This window comes from Phyllostomus discolor, chromosome 4 (assembly GCF_004126475.2).
Source record: "Phyllostomus discolor isolate MPI-MPIP mPhyDis1 chromosome 4, mPhyDis1.pri.v3, whole genome shotgun sequence".
NCBI classification, from domain to species: domain Eukaryota; kingdom Metazoa; phylum Chordata; class Mammalia; order Chiroptera; family Phyllostomidae; genus Phyllostomus; species Phyllostomus discolor.
This window is the reverse complement of record NC_040906.2, coordinates 156,297,614-156,319,927: the sequence shown is the minus strand read 5'-3', so window position 1 is coordinate 156,319,927 and position 22,314 is coordinate 156,297,614. Positions and strand designations below refer to the sequence as shown.

General features: G+C 33.2%; 1 pseudogene; it reads left to right on the top strand.

The window, feature by feature from the left end:
- Positions 1-4,863: 4,863 nt before the first annotated feature.
- On the top strand, positions 4,864-7,662 carry LOC118499914 (annotated as a pseudogene).
- The last annotated feature ends 14,652 nt before the right edge of the window (positions 7,663-22,314 follow it).

Genomic DNA, 22,314 nt, shown 5'->3' with positions numbered 1-22,314 from the left:
TTTTTGGTGTTTGCTTAGTTTTTTTTTTTCTTGTCTTAGATTTTTTTAAGGTCATTGTTGATAGTTGTGAATTTATTGCCATTTTACTGTTCATATTTTTTATCTTTTTTCTTAGATAAGGGCCTTTAACATTTCATATAATAAGGGCTTGATGTACAATGGACTTTAACTAGACTTTATCTGGGAAGCACTTTATCTGCCCTTCCATTCTAAATGATAGCTTTACTGGTTAGAGTAATCTTGGATGTAGGTCCTTGCTTTTCATGATTTTGAATATTTGTTTCCAGCCCCTTCTTGCCTGTAAGATTTCTTTTGAAAAATCAGCTGCTAGTCTTATGGGAACTCCTTTATAGGTAACTATCTCCTTTTATCTTGCTTCTTTTAAGATTCTCTCTTTATCGTTAACCTTGGGTAATTTAATTATAATATGTCTTGGTATGTTCCTCCTTGGGTCCAACTTCTTTGGGATTCTCTGTACTTCCTGGACTTGTATGTCTATTTCCTTAATCAGATTGTGGAAGTTTTCTTTCATTATTTTTTCAGAGAACTTTTTAATTTCTTGCTCTTTGTCTTCTCCTTCTGGCACCTCTATGATTTGGGTGGTGGAATGTTTAAAGTTGTCCCAGAGGCCCCTAAGTCTCTCCTTGTTTTTTTTTTTTTTTTTTTTTTTTTTTTTTGAATTCTTGTTCCTTCATTCTGTTCTGGTTGAATGTTTATTTCTTCCTTTTCATCTACTTACACCTCCATCTTGGCCGGAAGCCTTTTTTTCTTTTTCTATTTAGCCAAAAAGTCTTTCAAGTTTACGAAGTATAAGCAGTTTAGAATCTGCAGGAACTAATGGAATATTATTCTCAGGAACCCATCTTCAGGAAATCACCAGAATAGAGAATGGAATTTAGTTTTTTAAAAGATAAAAGGAAGAGAAATATTGGATCAAGGACTGATTGTAAATATGCAATATATGTCATATAACTGTTCATCCAAGATGTGAGGTTATGAGAATTAGAACAAAATAATCAGACACAAATCTTATAGACTCTGAATATATACAAATTATATATCTAAACAAAATTTGGCTGAGAAGGGCTAAAGAAGACTAGTTATAAAATCATTGATTATATAACCATTGCTATTCAGAGAAAATCAAATAAAGGAACAAATAAGTAGTGTAACATGTTTAACAACACAAAGGTAAACTGTAACAAGATACTATCCAATAATTATGTAGTAAAATAGGAATGCAGAAAAATGAGAAACTAATTTTTATTGTTACTTATTTTAACAAATGAATTCAGTCTATAAAAAGAGAAAGAAAGCTAATGTATAAAGGAATAATCATAATAATAACAAAAATAAAATAAAAATATTTATAAATTTTAAGAAAACACAGAAAGTGAAGGAAGTTTACAAAGTTAAAAACAAACACATGAAAGAATATGGCAGAAACAAGAGTAAACATATTCTGCCCTGGCTGGTGTGGTTCAGTGGATTGAGCTCCAGCCTGTGAATCAAAGGGTTGCTGATTCAGTTCCTAGTCAGAGCCCATGCCTGAGTTGTGGTTGAGGTCACCAGTATGGGGTGCTCAAGAAGCAACTGCACATTGTTATTTCTCCCCCTCTCTTTGTCCCTCCCTTCCTCTAAAAATAAATAAATTTTTTAAAAAGTAAACATATTCTTCATATCAATAAATGTGAATAGGATTATCTCACTTTATATTACAAAATAGAAATTTTTAGATAGAATCATGAAACAAAACAGAATTTTATGTTTTATAGTCACAGTAAGAAACCTCAGAATGTTTGAAAAATAAAGATATAGACAAAAATAAACCAGGCAGATGCACATGAAAAGTAAGCAGGAATTGAAACTGAATCAGAGATAGGTGTCATACAAATAAAAAACATGTTAAACAAGATGAAGAATGGTATTTATAGTAATAATCACTTTCTTATTCATGCAAAATAATTATGAATATCTATGTACCAAGTAGTGTAGTACTAAGATAACTATTTCAGAAATTATAATATATACAAGAAGATAGCATGATGCTCACTATTAGTAAAAGTTTTTATACTTTTAATTTACAAAAGTCTACATGTACAGACAACAAATAAACATGTTTAAGATTGAATTTCATATTCTCTTTTATAGACCAGCATGACATAGGATCACCAATGAAAAATCCTAGTAAAAATATTAACAAAAACCCTAGCAACATATTAAAAAGCACAATATTTTCACCAAGTGGTTTTTTAAAGAATGTAAATATCTTTTTATACTAGAAAACCTATTAACACACTTTATCACTTCCCTCATCTGTAAAATAGCAATAATATATCAGTACCCACTTTATGAGTTTTTTTGGCAATGATTTAAAGAATGACAGCTTGTAAAATCTTTAGAAAAAGAGTGCCTGGAATATAGTTAGTCCTTCATATATGTTATCTGTTGTGTTGATCAGCTTTCATAAAATATTAAAAAATGACTATGCTGTGATCATATTATAAATTATTTTCTTGAATAAAATAACTTCTTGTGTTGGTTTATTAATGCTGTGTTCTCATTTTCTGTTCTTTCTCCTCATGGTTTTTAATTATTTTTTAGGTCCTCTATTCTCTTTGTAGTACTAAAATCCTGAAAAGCATTAAAATCAATTTTCAAATTCAGAGTGTACTACAAACTATCCACTTAAAAGTAATTTCAAATTATAATAGTAATATATGAGTTCCCTCTCTCTCTCTCTCTCTCTCTCTCTCTCTCTCTGCCCCTCTCTCTATAGCCTTTAGTTTTTAAAGCAGCTTTGGTTTGCAGCAAAATAGAGCAGAAGATACAGAGAGTTCCCAAATATCCACTGTCCTCCCTGCACACACAATCTCCACTACCATGTACATTGTGCGCTAGAATGGTGCATTTGTTCCAACTGATGAACATATAGAAACACATCATCATCACCCAAAGGCTATAGTTTACATTAGGATTTACTCTTGGTGTTGTACATTCTATGGGTTTTGACAAGTATATAATGATATATATCCTTCATTAGAATCACATACAGAATAGTTTCACTGTCCTAAAAGTTCTCTGTGCTCCACCTAGTCATTTTGCCTTTTACCTTAACCCCTCACAACCCTTCTCTTCATAGTTTTGCCTTTTCCAGAATGTTACGTAGTTGAATTGTATAGTAAGTACCCTTTTCAGATTTGGCTTCTTTCACTTAGCAATATGCAATTAAGATTCTTCCATGTCTTTTCATGGCTTTTTCCCCCATTGAATTCTTCTTTTTAAAATATTAAGATTGTTAAAAGCTTTGTTTTTTCTAATTTTGGGCCAGGATATATTGTTATATCAATGCATATCAAATTTTCTGAGTTTTTCTTTTATAGGTGATAACATGTTTAGAATACCTTTGCTAAGATATAAAAACTCATTTTCATAGATAAGGGTAACTTTATTCTCATAAAATATATTATCTTGCACCATAATACTCTGTTATTGCTATTTATTATGCTTATTTCTTTTTTCTATTTTTCCCTTATTTAATTACTTGACTTCTGTCTCACTTATATTGTTTTGACATTTATTTTCCTTTTCATTTTATATTTCTTTCATTCCTATATCATTATAGAAATCATCCTCAAATTTTTGATATCAATATCTTATATTTAATTGTCATATCAAACATAAAAATTGATTATTGGCAATATTATACTCCTGAAAGAGAAGAACATACAATTCTCCTAACCATGTCTATACCCCATGTTAATCCATCCTGCTTCATGCTGCATTATACTCTACCATGTTCTGTCTTGGACTTTAGTTCTAAATGATTACTTAATATTTTTCATTATTATCAAATTTAACCTTTATTCATTTCTTGTTTTCAAGTCTTATTGAAGTTGTATATAATAGCTGCACCAGTCTTCAGCTATTGTGGAAAACAGTATGGAATTTCCTAAAAAAAAACCTAAAAATGGAACTGCTTTTTGACCTGGCAATTCCACTGCTGGGATTAAACTCTAAGAATACTGAAATACCAATTCAAAAGAACCTATGCATCTCAATGTTCATAGCAGCATTATTTACAATACCCAAATACTGGAAACAGCCTAAGTGCCCATCAATAAATGAGTGGATCAAAGGTGCCCATCAGTAAATGAGTGGATCAAAAAAGTGTGGTATACTTATACAATGGAATAATACCCAGCAGAAAGAAAGAAGGAACTCCTACCCTCCAAGACAGTATGGATGGATCTGGAGAGGATTATGCTAAGTGAAATAAACCAGGCAGTGAAATACAAATACCACAGGATCTCACCTATGAGTGGAACCTAATCAACAAAACAAACTAGTGAGCAAAATAGAACCACAGACATGGAAATAAAGAACAAACTGACAGTGACCAGAGGGAAGGTGGGAGGGGGATAATGGGGAAACAAGGGCAAAGGTTAAGTCAAAGAACATGTATAAAGGACCCATAGACAAAGATGATGGAGTGGGAGGCAGAGGATTGAATGAGGAAGGTGGAGTGGGTAGGGCAGGGAAGAGTAATGGGGGGGAAATGGGGACAACTGACTGAACAACAATTTAAAAATTTAAAAGAAAGAAAAATTATATATAATAGAGTTGTATATATTATATATAATAATAGTATATAAATAACTAACACATATAGTTTATATATAGTTCATATATTGTATATATTTATTATATAGCATATACTATATTATATAATATAAAGTATGCTGTATACATAATTGAATGAGCCTTATATATCTGAAAGGATATTTATTTTATCTTTGAATTTTGAAAAAGATGTTATTGTGTAATTTATAGTTCTAACTTTATTGTTACATTTTTTCAGAATATGAATGACATTTATCTAATGATTTTTTTCTTTCCAGTATTGCTGCTAGGAAGTCTAAATGTTATCTAATTTTTCTTTAAGCAACCTCTCTTTTCTCTCTGTCACTCTTATGAATTTATTTATTTCTATTTGACCTTCTCAGAAATGTCACTTTAATGTTTTATACTATTTGACACTTGGTAGGTTTTTGCCATTTCAAAATCATTAATTCTTTGGAACTAGGAAATTATCACCAATAATTTTTAAAGTACTATTTTTAAACTCTAATCCGTGTGTTTGAATTAGTGGGTTGTATATAATTTGGATATGTTGCTACTTACTATAGATTCTTATTGTATATACCGATTTGTATATTTATTTCAGACCAACATTATTAATATCCTTAAAACTGATTCATAAAATCTGAGGTTTCCAAAAACATAATTGGGAGTCCTGACACCATTTTCCTTGGGACATTCTCAAAGTGAACACATAGCCATAGGTGTATATATGGGAATAGAAAACAGGCAAGAAAGGCAGAGCCCAAATCTACCAAAGTCAAAAATAGACAGTGAAATAGCAGCAATTGCAATGACCAGTTCAAATGACATCTCCTTAAATATTACTGAGTTCCTAAAGGTAGAACTAATGGCTCTTTTCCTTGTGTTCTCATAGTACTTTGTTCACATCTTTGTCTTACCACTTGCTAAACACTGCCTTAACTGGAGTTGCAGCCCTTGGTCCTTCTGAGTCTCACCCTCTATCAATCAACCTGATGTCATCTCCCTGCAGGGTCTCCAGTAACTGAGCAGATGCATCTAAATAAGGTCCAAGCAGTGAAGATTACAGTTTAACTCAAATAGGATTAGAAATGTTCCTTCCACTGTAATAGGAGGGAACACAATATGTGGAACAGAAGTAGGAGGTTGATTTATAGAAAGATGAGATAGTAGTATCTACATCAATTTTTTAAAAAGAGCACGTGGTGGAGACATTACCTGCTGCGTTAGCGATCTATTGGTACATAACAAATTATCCTATACTTTAGAGGCATATAAGAACATCTATTATTTCATAGCTCTCTGAGTCATTCATCCTGTGGTACAGAATGTCTCACAGGGCTGCAATGAAGGTATCAGCTGAGGCTTCAGTCATTGGTAGCTTCACTAAGGCAGAATTTTCTTCCATTCTGACTCTAATGGCTGGTGGCAGATTTCAGGTCCTTGCTGGATGTTGGCTGAAGACATTGGTTTTTTGCCACATGAGCTTCTCCATAACACTACTCGAAGCATAGCCACTTATATCCTCCCAAGTGAATGATTCAATGGACAACCAAGGACAGAGTGGCAAGATGGAACTTAAACAGTCTTTTTGTAACCTAATCTCTGAACTAATATCCTATTACTTTTCCTGTATTCTACTGTCAGAAGCAAGTCACTAGGTCCAGGCAACATTTATACAAGGGCATAAATACTGGGAGGTGGAGGTCAGCAATGAAGGGGGAAGAGGAAGTGTTTGCCATGTTGGAGGAGAATGGGAAAGTTTGAAACAGTGCTCTACTAAGGAGAGTGGAAGTATCAGTAAGCTTTTTTCTCCACTATACTACCTATTTTGATTTGGATGAGTGAATGCAATTTCGGCGTCATTGAGTCATATCAGTTTACTGAACTTAGAAATGCCCCTGAGGAGAGTTGGGTGAGCTTGGGTGATTTTAACACAGAAAATACCGAAGCACTGGCAGATTTTATTTCTTTGAGTTCAATTTCAACTAAGGAATAAACTCTTTCTGCTTTTTGCTGAGTTTTCCTCAGGAAGCATGGACTAGAAAAAGAAGCTTAAAATAAGGAAAGATAGCTTTAAAAAACTATTGGAATTAGACAAGGAAAACATAGCAAACCATTTAATATCATTTCACCTGGCCAAATTTGACAGTGGTTTCTTAACATTTTCCAGAAGACGTCTTTATAAAAGACTTTTTTACTGCTTTTCTAGGTATAGAAAGTGTTAAGTTCTTTTTTTTTGCAGTGAAAATACCCAGCTACATAATTGAACATATGATGAAATATAAAATGAAGTAGACAGACTTAATGAATAAGCAAGCCAGTGAGGAAATTTTGAAAGTAGAATAGGAATATAACAAACTACACCAACCATTTTTTCAGAAGAGGTCAGAATTGATCTCCCAAATCCCACATTTTGGGGTAACAACATTTGTCAGCCATCCACAAGTGACTGAACTAATTGGAGAAGAGGATGAAGAGGCACTGCATCATTTGAAAAGAGTTGAAGTGACAGAAGATCTTGAAGATATTAATAAGGTTACAGAATAGATTTTTATTCTGATGAAAATCCTTACTTTGAACATAAAGTTCTGTCCAAAGAATTTTGTCTGAATGAGAGTGGTGATCCATCTCCAAACTCCGCTGAAATCAAATGGAAATCTGGAAAGGATTTGAGGAACCTGCAAGTCCAATGCAGGTTAAAGCCAGCAGAAAGGGGCAGCATGAAGAGGAACCAGAAAGCTTCTTTACTGTATTTACTGACCATTCTGATGCAGGTGAAGATGAGTTAGGAGAAGTCATGAAAGTTGATATTTGGCCAAATCCATTATGGTACTACTTGGTTCCTGACTTGGATAATGAAAAAGGGAGGGAGAAGAAGATGATGATAAATAATGATAAATAGTGTTGGAAGATGTTGATGAAGAGGGGGATGAGGATAAAGGTGAATAAAGTGAAGATGATATTAGGAGGAGGAAGGAGAAGATAACTAAGAGAGCACTGATGAATTTTAACCTTCTTTAAATTTTTTTCTTTTATCCCTGGAAGTAAGTTGTAGGCTTTTTCCCCCTCTTGTGTTCATTTGCCTCATTTTTCAAATTTGTTTTCTTACCTTTACACCAAGGTTCTCACCTTATTTTGTGGAGATAATGAACAGAAGAATATACTGGGAGAAAAATCTCTGTCCCTCTCTATTCAAAATTCATTTTTATCTTCTCCTGACTCAACAAAAACTTTATGGAACCATCACCACCATGCTCTGTGGGGGTGGGGTGGAGGGAGAAAAACCTGTTCCCATGCTGTTTTCTTACATGCTGATCTTTCCTTGGAGAGGCATACATGCAATATGAAACTACAATGGGAAATTGCAAAGGACACTGTGCTCCAGGACAGAGGCTCTCTCAACCCTCTTATCCTAACTTTTTATAGGACTGGTGTGAAAAAAAAAAAGCCTTACAAATATCTTGTGAAGGGTAGAAATGTAGTCAGATTAGCTGCCAGATGTTCAAGGGAAGGTTTCATGCAAAGACTTGGAACACTGTTCAAAAGAGTTGTTTATGCAGCAATAATAACATCTGGAATCCTTGTGGGTGACAGACACCTTTGCAGTACTTTCTACTAAGTAAAGGGAAGTTATTTTATTTTATCGACCTACTTAACATGGTATATATTGATTCCACATTTTGCAATATGCATTCATTAGCACATGTATATGTATGTCTCTCAACTTCTATTCTCCAAACACCAGATTTTTTTTAGTGTTTTTTATTCTTACATTGTTACCTATAAATACCTTTTCTTCTGAAGTGATTAGTGTCTTGGTTGGCTTAATTTCAGTTTGAAAGAGATGAATATATAGATAGTTAGACAGATAGGACTTTTAAAGTTATAGTAGATTCCAAAGACAGTTATTTATTTCCACAAGTTGTGCAGCTTTTTTTTTTCAGAGTAACTAGTCAATGTTAATGATATGGCTACTTGATGTAGTCTCAATTCTTGAACAGGAATAAAAATTAATCTAAGCTAAAAATATCAGGATTGTCACTGGCATGAAATTCAATGCTATACTTTCTTTTAGTCATATAACTGCCCATGAACTACAATTTTTGTGATAAAATATATAACCTAAAATTTCCCACTTTAACCATTTTTAAGTATACAGTTCAGTGGTATTAATGACATCCACAATATTGTACAATCATCATCACTATTTACTCAAATAGAAACTTTGTAATCATTAAACAGTTACTATGGTAACTCCCTATTCTCTCCAGTTCACAACTCCTGGTTACCTCTAACTTATTTTCTGTTTCCATAAAGTTACCTGTAATAGACATTTCATGTAAGTGGAATCACACAGTATTTGTCCCTTTTTTGTCTGGTCTGTTTCATTCAGCACAAAGTTTTCAGGTTTCATCCATGTTGTATTATATAGCACTGCTTCATTCCTTTTTATGGATGAATAATATTTCATTATATATATTGTATGTAACACAATTAATTGCAATTTTTTAACAAAATCATTCTGGATTTGTGCAATGGACAAACTCTTCTGTTGGTGTAAAAGCTGGTGATAAATTTTAAAAATGTATTGAGAATATTTTCTTTCCTTTTTAGAAGCCTGTGGTAGAAATTATATACTAATGAAGTCTAGATTTTGAAATACCATTTCTGGATTTTCCTGTTGCACAGGCTTTTCAGGTATAGTTGCTCTTGAAACATAAAACATTGCAACTCAGATTACATAGAACAAGGAAAGTTATATACCTCCTCCCTAAGTTGAAGCTTTCTATGATATGACAAATATTTGCAGGGTATACATAACTCTTATACCTGACAACACTACAAAACCTTCTACTCAAGATGGATCATAAAATTTGAAAAAGATCTATCATTGTAGATAGCTCAGTGTATCAACTAAACAGAACTGAAGAGAATACACTTCTAAGATTGATAGTGGGTTGTGCTGTTGTCAACATCAGTTGTTCTTTATTATTATAAGTTTGTTACTACAAATGTATTTTATTCTAAAAATACAGTTCTAGCCAGGTGGTTGAAGCTTGGAATATATTTTCCAATGACATAATGTTTGCAAAACTAGTTAGGCCCCCTATTAATCCTACTAATCAACATGTAGCTAAATTTAAAACTCCAGTTTTGTGTCACCAAAACTGCTGTTGGAGTTTCTTTTTTCTAAATGTATTCCTATTAGTGATTTCAGAAACAACTTTCTCTCCACTTATTTCTTCTAAAACTTTAGTAGTTCTCTTGCCACCAGTATCTATAACTTATTCTTGGAAGAGACTGACCCTGTTACCTGGAATTGTGAGGAAAACAGGATTTCATTGGTAGGTTAGAAGCAGAAACATTGGCTAAAGTTGGATATTTATTCCATTTAATTCAATCAAATTATTTATATGTATTCTATTGTGCTAAAAGGTATATAAAATATAAAGAAAAAAGAGACACAGTCTCTGATCTCAAGGAGCCTAAAGTTTAAGGAGCACAAATGAGATCAAGATATCTGTGATAAAACTTGTTCTGGAAAACACCATAAAGAATTGTTGAATAAGATTGTATAAATGGAGATAATGAGTATATATATTTGAGGCATCATCGAATGTTTACAGAGCAGGTGACAGTACAGTTGGACAAACCATGAATGATCCAGGGATTTTTGGAAGTCAGAGCTGGAAGTTTGGCAGGAAGGTTGCTTCAGTAGTTATGTAGAAGGTTCTGAAACAGAGAACAGATTTTTCAGTTCTCCTGCTGCAAGATGTTAGAGCACTGAAGGTGGAAAGTAGAGAGGGAGAGCATCCTCTGAATGCATGTTGTTTTTTCAATGTTTGTTACTATGACAGTCCTGTGCACATGATTTTTTTGAGAAAGTAAAACCAGATTGGGAATGACAGAAATGTTTGTCTCTATCTGAACTTGAGTTTAAAGGAATTAAAAATTGTGAGTGAACAGTTGGATAAATATCTACTTTAACAAGACTTCCCCTCCTTTTCATCAAAAACTACTAAGTAGTTCACATTTGTTACTTAAAAACTTAAAAATACAATAGAAAAAAAAAACAGACAAATAATTCCAAATCAAAGTCTTAGTAAAATATGTCAATATAAAATCAGGCATTTAATCTTCTTTCATTAAATAATAGAAATATCCACATAAAAGTAAAACTATAAAAATAATTTATTAGCTTTGAAGCTGAGAGTAAGTGTGAGCATTACTCTCTAAACTTGGAATGAAATCTGTTATTTATATGATAGGTGAGACTTTTTAGAAATATGTATCCAGGTATCAAAGGCAGGGAGTTTTGGAAAAAGAAAACAAAAGCCTAGAGAAGCACTACAAGTGATCCTAATTTGGAAAGATGACGGCCAGAGGGAAAGGCTGATGATGGAAAAAGTGGAGATTGTATAAGTGCTGAATAGGCTAGCCTAACAAACACCAAAATTTCAGTCCCTTAAAAAAAGGTTTCTTTTTTCTCAGCTAGTAGAGTTAGGCTGTGATTCAGGCTGATAGCTGACCTTTCTCTATGCACACATCCAGGGGAGATTGATGGCTATTCAGCCATTTTATAATGTAGATGCCAAGGTCACCAGAAGCATGACCATCAGCCCGAAATGGGGGTGAAAAATGTGGAGGATTGCTCCTGAGAGGTTTATATGGGCCAATCTTGGAAGTGCTGCACATCACTTCCTCTGATAAATCATTTATTAAAACAATCATGTGTCCATATCCAATTGCAAGGGAGGCTCAGAACTGCAGCCTAGCTGTGTCCTCAATGTGTATATTGAGTGTGTGTTTGTTGGTGGACAGCTAGCTATTTGCCACAGAGATTACTCTGTTGATTCTTTATGTACTATTTACTAATAAATTATTGCCATACTAGAGAAAATCTCCAGGTGAACTAATATTTTTATTTAGGTGAAAATCACCACAAATGTCGTGAGCCAGAATATACCCACTGTTAACATTTGTATGGTTATATTAATGTCCTTTTAGATCTATCTATCTATCTATGTACTATTGCTTCCTTAATTGTTTCAAAGATTTTAGTTGTCAACCATGGAGTAAAATCTTATTATTTTAAGTGAAAATCAATTATTTTAAAATATCAAATAGGCCCTGGCTGGCGTAGCTCAGTAGACTGAGCACGGGCTGAGAACGAAAGTGTTGTAGGTTCGATTCCCAGCCAGGGTACATGCTTGGGTTGCAGACCATAACCCCCAGCAACTGCACATTGGTGTTTCTCTCTCTCTCTCTTTCTGTCTCCCTCCCTTCCCTCTCTAAAAGTGAATAAATAAAAAATCTTTAAAATATCAAATAGCTTACAGATTCATTGAGAGTACTGGAATAACTGGTTTTAAAGTTATGTTTGTTATGTTATGTTTGTTTCTTACTAGTTATTTTAGCAACGATTTTAACCATACATGTAGCTAGCCATCTACTGAACAATGTTATAAGTTCCAAGAGTTTTTCAGTTTACTTTTATATGCTTTCCAGTTAGGCAAATACATCTGCAATAATGATATTTATTTCTTCCTAATATTTATGTCTTACTTCATTTCTTTGCTTATTACATTGACTATTTTACCAACATAATATTAAATAATACATGCTTATTCAGGGCCTCTCTAAATACTTGATGACATTTGTAGTCATAAAATTAACTTTAAGTAGATGTTTGATAAAAGGAGATTATAATTGTGTCTAAATATTTTGCTTTCCCTGTTTGCTTACACAGGTATCTTTATGGTGCATGCAAGAGAAAATCAGGGGTTTTTAGACTCCAGCATGAAACTGTAATTAGACTCCCAAAGCTCTGACTCAATTTGGGTAGTCTAGGATCAGTATACGTGACCATTTGAAAGAATTTTTAGTAGCAGTAGACATTTTACATATAACTATGTGTTTTATGTTTTAAGTATATGAGAAACTGTGATGTATTTTGAATTAAAACTTTTAACTGTCCCTACTTAGGGTAAATAGAAGTTCCTGTTTGCCTTGACTTTGCCCTGAATATGCAACGTAAACCAAATCAAACATGATTTTAAGCTTTCCATTCTATGTATAGATTAAATTAATATAAATATTTAGAACTATTTTAAAAGTTAATAGGCACAGAAGCTTTAGAAATATAGATAATAATAATAATTAAAAATTATTTCCATCTTATCATACAACAATATTTCAAAGCTTTACCTTCAGATATATGTGTATATACAACTAGAATGTATTACATTTACTGTTTTATAAAGTCTTATTTTTATTTAATCTAAAAGCATCTTTTCATATCATTAAATTTCTTTGAATCATGATTTTTAATAAGTAAAGTGATCTATTTTGTGCTTTTTATAACTCATATAACAATATATTTCCTCAAAATGTTTGTGTTTATAAATAACAATGTGTAGAAAGTCCTTGCAGCTGAATCATTGTGTAAGTTCTGTTATTTTCTTATGACATTCCTAGAATTGAAATTTTATATAAAGTTATTTCATGAAATTTTTCATATCAAAATTTTATTCAAAAATTAATATTATACAGAATATATTTCTTTGATAGAATATAATGAAATTGGAAGTTATTAACAAATGGATAAATAACAACACCTATATTTTTGAAAATTAGGAAGTTAAACATAAGTGTACCTAAGTTCAAGCTAAAATATAAAAACCATAGAAAACTTTATATCTTTCCTTTCTAGAATAAGGTTAGAGAGTACATAAATACGGCCCTGGCTGGTGTGGCTCAATGGATTGAGTGCCAGCCTGAGAACCAAAGAGTCGCCGGTTTGATTCCGTGAGGGCACGTGCCTAAATTGCAGGCCAGATCTCCAATGGGAGATGTGTGAGAGGCAACTGCACCTTGATGTTTCTCTCCCTTTCTTTCTCCTTCCCTTCCTCTCTCTCTGAAAATAAATAAATGAAATCTTTAAAAAATAAACACATACATATAAGTAAATAAATAAAACTCATGGTATGATTTCAATTTCATGTGGTTATTAAAAAAGCAATGGGGTATATAAACATAATTTTGGAAACACTTAGAAAGTCAGAGGCTCAATAAAGAAAGATATATATTGCAACACTAAATCTCACTTTTTGTGGAACAACTAATATGGCTGGTTTCATTCACCTTGGAGAAATATATTCCAGAAATTTAAGCAGGTACCAAATCATGTATCTCAGCTGTATGGAGCCACTGTGAGCTGTCCCCATGATCTAGAAATTTTATTAAAGCAACACTCTATTGCTAGAACAAAACATAGATAGATGATAGATAGATAGATAATGTTTTATGAGTATATTCTTGATTTTGGGATATGAAACCAATTTCACTTACACTGAATTTTTACTTACTGTAGTTTTTGGACCATAAGATGCACCTAGGTTTTACAGGAGGAAAATAGGGAAAAATTTTTTAAGCAAAAAAATGTGCTAAAATATTTAATAACATAAGTAACAATATTTCACCAATGTAAATGTAAACAGAACTCAACAGCAGCATTAACAACCATTATTCCTCCCAAATTTGGTGGGGGAGGGGTGTATCTTATAGTTCTAAAAATATGCTACAGTGGTTATATCTAACAACCTTGGAAAAAGAGATTAGAACTTTAGGATTCTAAAGGCCCAATCCTGCAGAAGTCTGCAGAAGCACTGAGCCTGGTGCTTTCAAAACCTGAAAAATTAGTAAATCAAGGCAAGTTCTTTTATGATCTGATTTCATGTGATTTTATAGACCTGGGAAAATATTAATTCAGCTGTAGCAGTAACTTTAATTTTAATTTTATTTTACTCATGTTTTTTCCTATGAAGTTGAAATTATTAGCTTGATTGCAGTGATAGTTTCAGAGGTATATGGATATATTCAAACCCAGCAAATTGCATGCATTAAATATGTGCAATTTTTTAATTTTCATTGTTGTTCAAGTACAATTTTCTGCCTTTTACCCCCATCCCAACCCATCCCCCTGTCCTCCCCACCTCTCTCCCATTTCCACCCCTCCCTTGTTATTGTCCATGTGTCCTTTATACTTGTTCCTGCAAACCCTTCCCCTTTTCCTGTGAAATTCTCTCCCCTCTCCCCTCTGGTCACTGTCAGCCTGTTCTCTATTTCAGTGTCTTTGGTTATATTTTGCTTGTTTGTTTGTTTTGTTGATTAGGTTCTTTGTTAAAGGTGAGATCATATGGTATTTGTCTTTCACCACCTGGCTTATTTCGTTTAGCATAATGCTTCCCAGTTCTTTTTGTATAACAATTATACCTCAATATAGCTGTTAATAAGAAGTACTATTTATATGATATATATCCACAATGTAAGAAGAACAATCCATTGAAAACTAACTATTCATTTCATATGTTCTCATTTATTCATGGTTCATTTTTTGTTCTTTCATTAATTATTGTTCATCCTGTGTTACTGGAGGTACCAATATGAAGAAATCATTGTATTTTGGAAGAGACATGACAATTTTTATGATAATACAACATGCTACCATATTTTGCTATGCATAATGGATACTTTTTTGCCAAAATTTTTGAGGGAAAAATAAGGGTGCACATTATATATGGGTAGTACTAATTTTATTATCTATATAAATGTTTTTTTTAATTTCTTGTACTTTGTATTTGTTCTTGTGATTTGTAATTATTTGTTACATAAAATTTATTGTACCATTATATGTTCAAAAATAAGTGCTAAAATTCATTTCTAGTACAAAAGACAACTATCTAAATATAAACATATAAAATTGAATTAAAAAATTAAAACAAAAGATTTTTTCCTAAAAGTTTAGGCCAAAAACATGTGTGTACATTATACATGGCAAAATATGGTATGTTTGGGTACGATGTTTGGGAGGCAGTAGTACTCTTAGTAGCTTTGGCTCCCAAATCATCCTGTATGACTTTAAAGTGTTCCCCATATATCACCAGCCAGGTGGCCTTGGACAAGTATCTAACTCTTCTGCACAGTTTTCTCATTGTTAAATGAGGTTCATAACAACACCTACATAATGGGATTGTTTTGAGGAGTAAATAAGATAACACTTGTCTCTGAATTAGTGAATGGCCCATAATTATACATTTATGTTAGCTATTGTTATTGCTACTCTTGTAGTTATTGAAGAGTGGTTGTGCTAAATGTCAAAGAAGAAGAAGTGACCTATGAACAGTGGGAAAGGAAGGAGACCATAATTAAGTAGAGAAGAAAGAAAAAGGAACCTCAAGTGGAAGATGGAGGGAAAAGAGTGCAAAGCAGTGATGCGTGAACTAGCAGAGCACGTTCAGAGGACAGTGACCTTTCATATTGTAACTGACATGAAATGATGACAAATTTGGACTTTATCTTGGAAGCTTTTAGTCTTTTCAGAAAAGAAATAACATGATTCGATTTGGATGTGGAGTGTTTTGGGAGAGAGAAAAGGAGAAGGTTTTTAATGAGATATAGAAACAGACCTCAGTGAAGGCAAGTGGGATTAGGGTCAGAGACTCAGTTTGTCCAGGTTACAGACTGAGGACAATCTGAAGCTAGAACACTGAAGAGTTGACTGAAGGACATGCTCACAAATTTAAAACATGTATATGATGAGAGGGTGGGATTTAAAGCTGACTGTCAGATTTTTAGTTTGTGCAACTGTCTACACATGATGTTATTAGCTGAGATAGGGGATGTAATAAAAATATTTTAAATATTTACTTAGATCTTAATTTGTACCAGGCTCTGCTCTAAATATTTTTTGTGTTAATGTATTTAATACTCACAACAATGCTAGTGGGTAATAATATTTCCATTTTCAGATAAGGAAACTTTAGGAGATGGAGAAGTAACTTGCCTAGGGTCACATAGATACTGACTGGCAGAGTGGGATTCCAAATGTGGTTGATTGTTGAACAGCTTGTGCCTTTGAGTTGTATGGCCTTACTACTCACAAGAGGAATGGCTTTGAGGAGAAATTTGGGGATATTGCCCTGGCTGGCATAGCTTAGTGGACTGAGCGAGGGCTGTGAACCAAAGCATCGCAGGTTCAATTCTCAGCCAAGGCACATGTCTGGGTGGCAGGCCATGACCCCCAGCAACCGCACATTGATGTTTCTCCCTCTCTCTCTATCTCCCTCCCTTCCCTCTCTAAAAATAAATAAATAAATCTTTAAAAAAAAGAAATTTGGGGATATGAATATGAATAAGACCTACCTTTAGAAATCGAAGAGTTTTGTATTTTTTTTGCAGCATTTGCAATGCTAACACAACACAATTTTAGTTCCTTATGTTAATTACTAATCAGCTTCATTGTGTCTTTATTACAATTATCATTTCTTTCAACCAATGAACTAGTAACTCCATAAAAAATAATGTGGGCTTAATTTTGAATAATTTATTGTTTATCATTATATGCGTGCTAGTTATCCCTTTCATTGTAAATGTGCATATTTGCTATTATACTGAGCTCTGTTGTATCTCCTTATGGATGGGAACCTTTTTATATATTTCCCAGACATACAGCTAATTAGACATTTATTTATTATGTGAATCTAGGTGATGGGAATTAAATATAAGCCTAAGCCTGTATATCAAGAAACCAATAAGGATCCTCTCAAAATTCCATGTTGGCTTATTATTACATATTTGTGTTAACTGGATGCTTTTATTTATATTAATAAATCCTTAAGTATGCTAATAAACAAATCTCTTTCTACACATATACTAAAGCATAAAATGTTAGGGTGTTATTTACTTAATGAATGATCATGTATATTATAAAATAAGCTGAACAGCTGGGCAAATTTATAGATGTGATAGGAAATCCACCTTTTCTGTTTATGTGGCTTCCACCAGCTTTAATTCACATTTTCTCCTCATGGCACACAAATCTAGAACATCAACAACATGCATATAATCCTTGGAATTAATGGGTTTCTTAGAGAACATGAGAGGACAGAAAGCATATAAATATCTTTATTGATTTCAAGTTTAATAAATAAAATGTTTATTATAAAATTGTTTTTTTAAAGTAGGATAGATAAAATGAAAGTACAGGTGTGAATTGACTTGGTACCAAATCAAACTGTAAATCTATTCACTCCTCAGTGCTCCATTTTGAATCAGGAGACTTGGAGTCTTAAACAGCCTCTTAGCTTTCTCTTTCGTTCTCCCCAGAAGTTATTTCAAATTTTCTTTTCTCGAGTCTCCTATGAAATCAGGGCACTGCTCATAATCAGAGATGAATTTGCCTTGTCAGTGTTAGAGAAAATGAAAACCATAAATAGGAACTACCTCACTTTTCTTCTTTCATCTCATTAAGTTCACAAAGTGTCTTTTCTCCTCAGGCCATTCTCTGAGTTAGCCTTTTCCTCCTTCTTTTCCAGGGACTTGCTCCATTGGTAGCTCCTTTCTTGTCTGTCTCCACTGAGACAAACATATCTCACTTCCTGGGGACCATTCCCAACATTTCAACTTGTGTAAGTCTTCCTGTCTATATTAATTTCGTAGAACTACTACATCACAAATGGAATGGGTTAAACAACAGAAATGCATTGTCTCACAGTTTTGGAGGCCAGAAGTTCTAAATCAAGGTACCTGTGGAGCCATGCTCCTTCTGATATGCATAGGGAAATCCTTCCTTGCCTCTTCCCCAGCTTCTACAGGTTAGCCTGCAATTTTGGAGTTCTCTGACTTGCAGTTGCACAAATCCAAAAAATATCTACCCTTGTGGCTACACCATATTCTCCGTATGCGTATTTGCTTTCATATGACCATATTCTTATGACACTGGCTGTATTAGATCAGAGACCCATCCTACTGCATTGTTTTTATCTTAACTAATTATATCTGCAATGACACTATTTCTAAATAAAGCCATATTCTGAGGTACTGGGGTTAGAACTTCCAACATATTTTTTTTGGAGATGACACAGTTCAGTCTACAACACCATCTTAATAAAACACAATTAAACTTTAAAATATTATTTTTTCAGATTTATTGTTTCAGTTACCATTTTTTATCTTTTTATCCCTTTACAATCCAATTTTTGAAGGTTTTGCCAAAAATTTCTGCCTTTATTTTTTCATCAATCCATTTACTCTTCATCATGTTCTTGAAGGAAATGTGTCTTTCTTGGTGTGCATGTATATGTGTCCTAGTTACGCAAAAATAAATACTCAACCTGACAGTTCTATTTCTCATTAATTGCCAAATGGAAAACTAGTCTACCTGGTTTTGTAATTTGCCAAACGAATCCCCAAGTCATGAATATTTAAACTATAGTACTGACAAACAATTCTATCTAGGAGTGTTCTTTCAGACGAAAACGTCATTTTTTAAAAGATTTTATTTATTTATTTTTTAGAGAGAGAGAAACATCAATGTGCAGTTGCTGGGGGTTATGGCCTGCAACCCAGGCATGTACCCTGGCTGGGAATCAAACCTGCGACACTTTGGCTCACAGCCTGCGCTCAATCCACTGAGCTACGCCAGCCAGTCAGGGCTGAAAACGTCATTTTATTTCTAAAAGCCCCACATCACCTCTCAGGAAATTATCATTGTGAAAATGCAGCAACCGACAGTAACTTTCTGATTTTATCACCCAAAGCACACTGTTACTGGCATCAGGACCTATATCCTCTTTCTCCTCAATTTTAACCATGAAAGTCACATTTACTTCTATTAAAGGTCAATGCTTTCTTTTAACTCTGGTTTTCTGTTTTTAGCTTACAGGGACTTCTTTTTGCAGTTTCTATTTCTGTTTCCTTCATCATACTGCCCTGTTTAGAGGACTATTCTCAATGTGTAAGTGTTTTTTATATCTCCTGTCTTTGTTTTAAACTCTATTGTATCTTTTCCTCTTTTACGTCAAATTCCCAATTTTGGTTAAGCTTTACAACAAAACTTTTTGAAAAAAATTTTCATTTGTAGTCTGAAAACTTTTTTACCTTCATTAGTCTTTTAAGTTTAAAATATAATTTAAAATCCTTTAAACAAACAATACAGTTGACCCTTGAACAGCATGGTATAAGGGAAGTGTCCCCCTGCCCCATGCAGCCAAAAACTCATGTATATATTTTGACTCCCCCAAAATTTAACTACTAAAACCTATCTCCACTGTTGACCAGAATCCTTACTGATAACATAAACAGCTAACACATATTTTGTATGTTATATTTATTATTTATTTATTTTATTATTTTATCCTTAGAATAAAATAAGTTAGAGAAAACATTAAGAAAATCATCAAGGAAGAGAAAATAATTTGCAGTACTTCTTGAAAAAGATCCACGTGTAAGTAGACCCATGCGATTGAAACCTGTTTGGCTCAATGGTCAACCATACTTATATCTACTATTTTATGGTGAGATACACATAGTACATATGACATATTTATATTTTAAAGAACAACAATAAAAAGTAATACTTAAATAGCCACAAATTTAATAATAAAACATTAATAATTTTAAAGCAACTTGGGTGCTTTTCCCTAATCCCTATTTTACTTTTCCCTGAATTTTTGTTAACTGATTTGTTGCTTTTTTTCCTATTTCTGTAGTTACTTTTCTTTTGTAAATATAATAAAAACAGAAAAGTCTGTTATGTAAATGTACAGCTTTAGTAATTATAGAGCTAGCACCCATGAACCACTTCCAAAGTCCAAAACTGAACATTGTAAGCCCTCAGAAGCCAACAAAAACCTTATTAGTATGGTATGAATTAATCAATAGGACTTAATTTTAGGCAGCTTTAAGTTCACAGTAAAATTGAGCATAATATATGGAGAACTCCCATAGCCCTACAATCGCCCCACTACACCAAAATCTTCCCCACCATGAACATTTGGCACAGTGTACCTTTGTTGCAATTGTCAAGTTCCTGGAGCTAAAACTCACAAGTGCTTGAGGGCTCCCCTATGACAGGGGCTCCCCTATGACAGGCTCTCCCTAAAGTTTTTAACTCTCAGATTTGTGCTCCCTCAGCCTCTGGCAATTTGTTGATTACAGTTCAGGTTTCCTTACCCCAGCACTAGTTCTGGCAGAAGTTTCTGCTTGTGGATTTCTGCTTCAGTAAGTTGTCTCCATATTTCCCTATCTATCTCTAATTTTTAGGGCAATAGTTTGCTCTGTGACCTTACTTCTTTGATGGATTTAAGGAAAGTTGTTGATTTTTCAGTTCATCTTTTTACTGGTTAGGATGGAGTAGCATTTCTAAACTGCTTACATTCTAGACTAGAGCATAGAAAGTTTCCCTAGATAATTTTTTATAGTTAATATTCATTTATGTTTGCTCAATATTTATTCTTTTTATTTATTGGTATGTTTCCTCTATGTTTCCATTTGAAATCATTTTTTTTTTCTGTTTGAATTATTCCCTTGGGTTATCCAAATTTCTGGCATCTCTGGGACATACTGGAAGAAAAAAAGTTGTCTTGGGCCTCACATAAATACACAAACACTACAGAAAACTGATAAGAAAAAAAAAGGTTTTAAGTAAATTTACAATTATGTCTTGGGCGGCATTCATAGCCACCCTGGGCTGCAAGTGGCATGTGGGTTGAGGGTTGGATACCCCTGCTAGTGTTTCCTTTGGTATAGAACACTGGTCATAGAGTTTCTGATTTTGTCAGAAAACATTTTTATTTCATTTTGACTTTGAAGGGTATTTTAACTAGGTATGGAGTCAAAGTTGACCATTCTTTTTCTTCATTGTAATGATGTCATTTTTTAAAAAAAGCTTCTCCTGTTTCTGTTGAGAATTCTGTCTGTTTTGTTAATTTTAGTTTAAATATAATATATTTTCTTTTTCTTTGTCTGCTATTAAGATTTCTTTTTGCTTTGATTTTCAGTAGTTTTACAATAGTGTATGTAAGTGTGATGTTTGTATTTATCTTGCTAGGTTGTAGAGCTTTTTAGATTGGTGGGTTAAAATTCCACAATAGTTTTGGAAAATTATCAGCCACTATATCTTTATACAAATTTCCACTAACCCATTTGCTTTTTTCCTCTCTTTCTGAGTCCCCAGTTATACATATATTAGAAATTATATTTTTTGTAATACCTTTCATGAAAGTTACAAAATATTTGTGGTATGTAATAGGTACTTGTTTGACTAATACATATTTTACTTCCATTGTCAGCAGAATATAGTCTGTATAATTATGATTCTCTGGCATTTGTTGTAAATTTATCATTTGAAATTTAAACAATTTTATAAGTGATATATACATATACTAAAATTATGTATTCAGCAATTGCATGGTAGAGTACTGTATATTTCCATTACAGTAACTGTGTTAGTGGTTTGAGTCTCTTATAGCATACTGAATGTTTCCATTACTCAATTTATTTATCTTTGAAAAAGTGGTATTATAGTCATCGTTATTTCTGATTTATAATTTTATTTGAAATTCAATAAATTTCACATATATTTTTAAGTCTATGCTTACCTGGAGAGTACAAGTTTAACACAATATTTTTTATATTTTATTTATTTATTTTTAGAGAGAAGGAAGGGAGGGAGAAAGAGAGGAAGACAAACATCACGTGTGAAGGAAACATTGACTGGTTGCCTTTGGCAAGCACCCCAACTGGGAGCAGTGCCCCCAGCACACGCATGTGCCCTGATTGGGAATCGAACAGGTAACCTTTCAATTTGTGGGATGATGCCCAACCAACTGGGCCAGGGCTTACCCC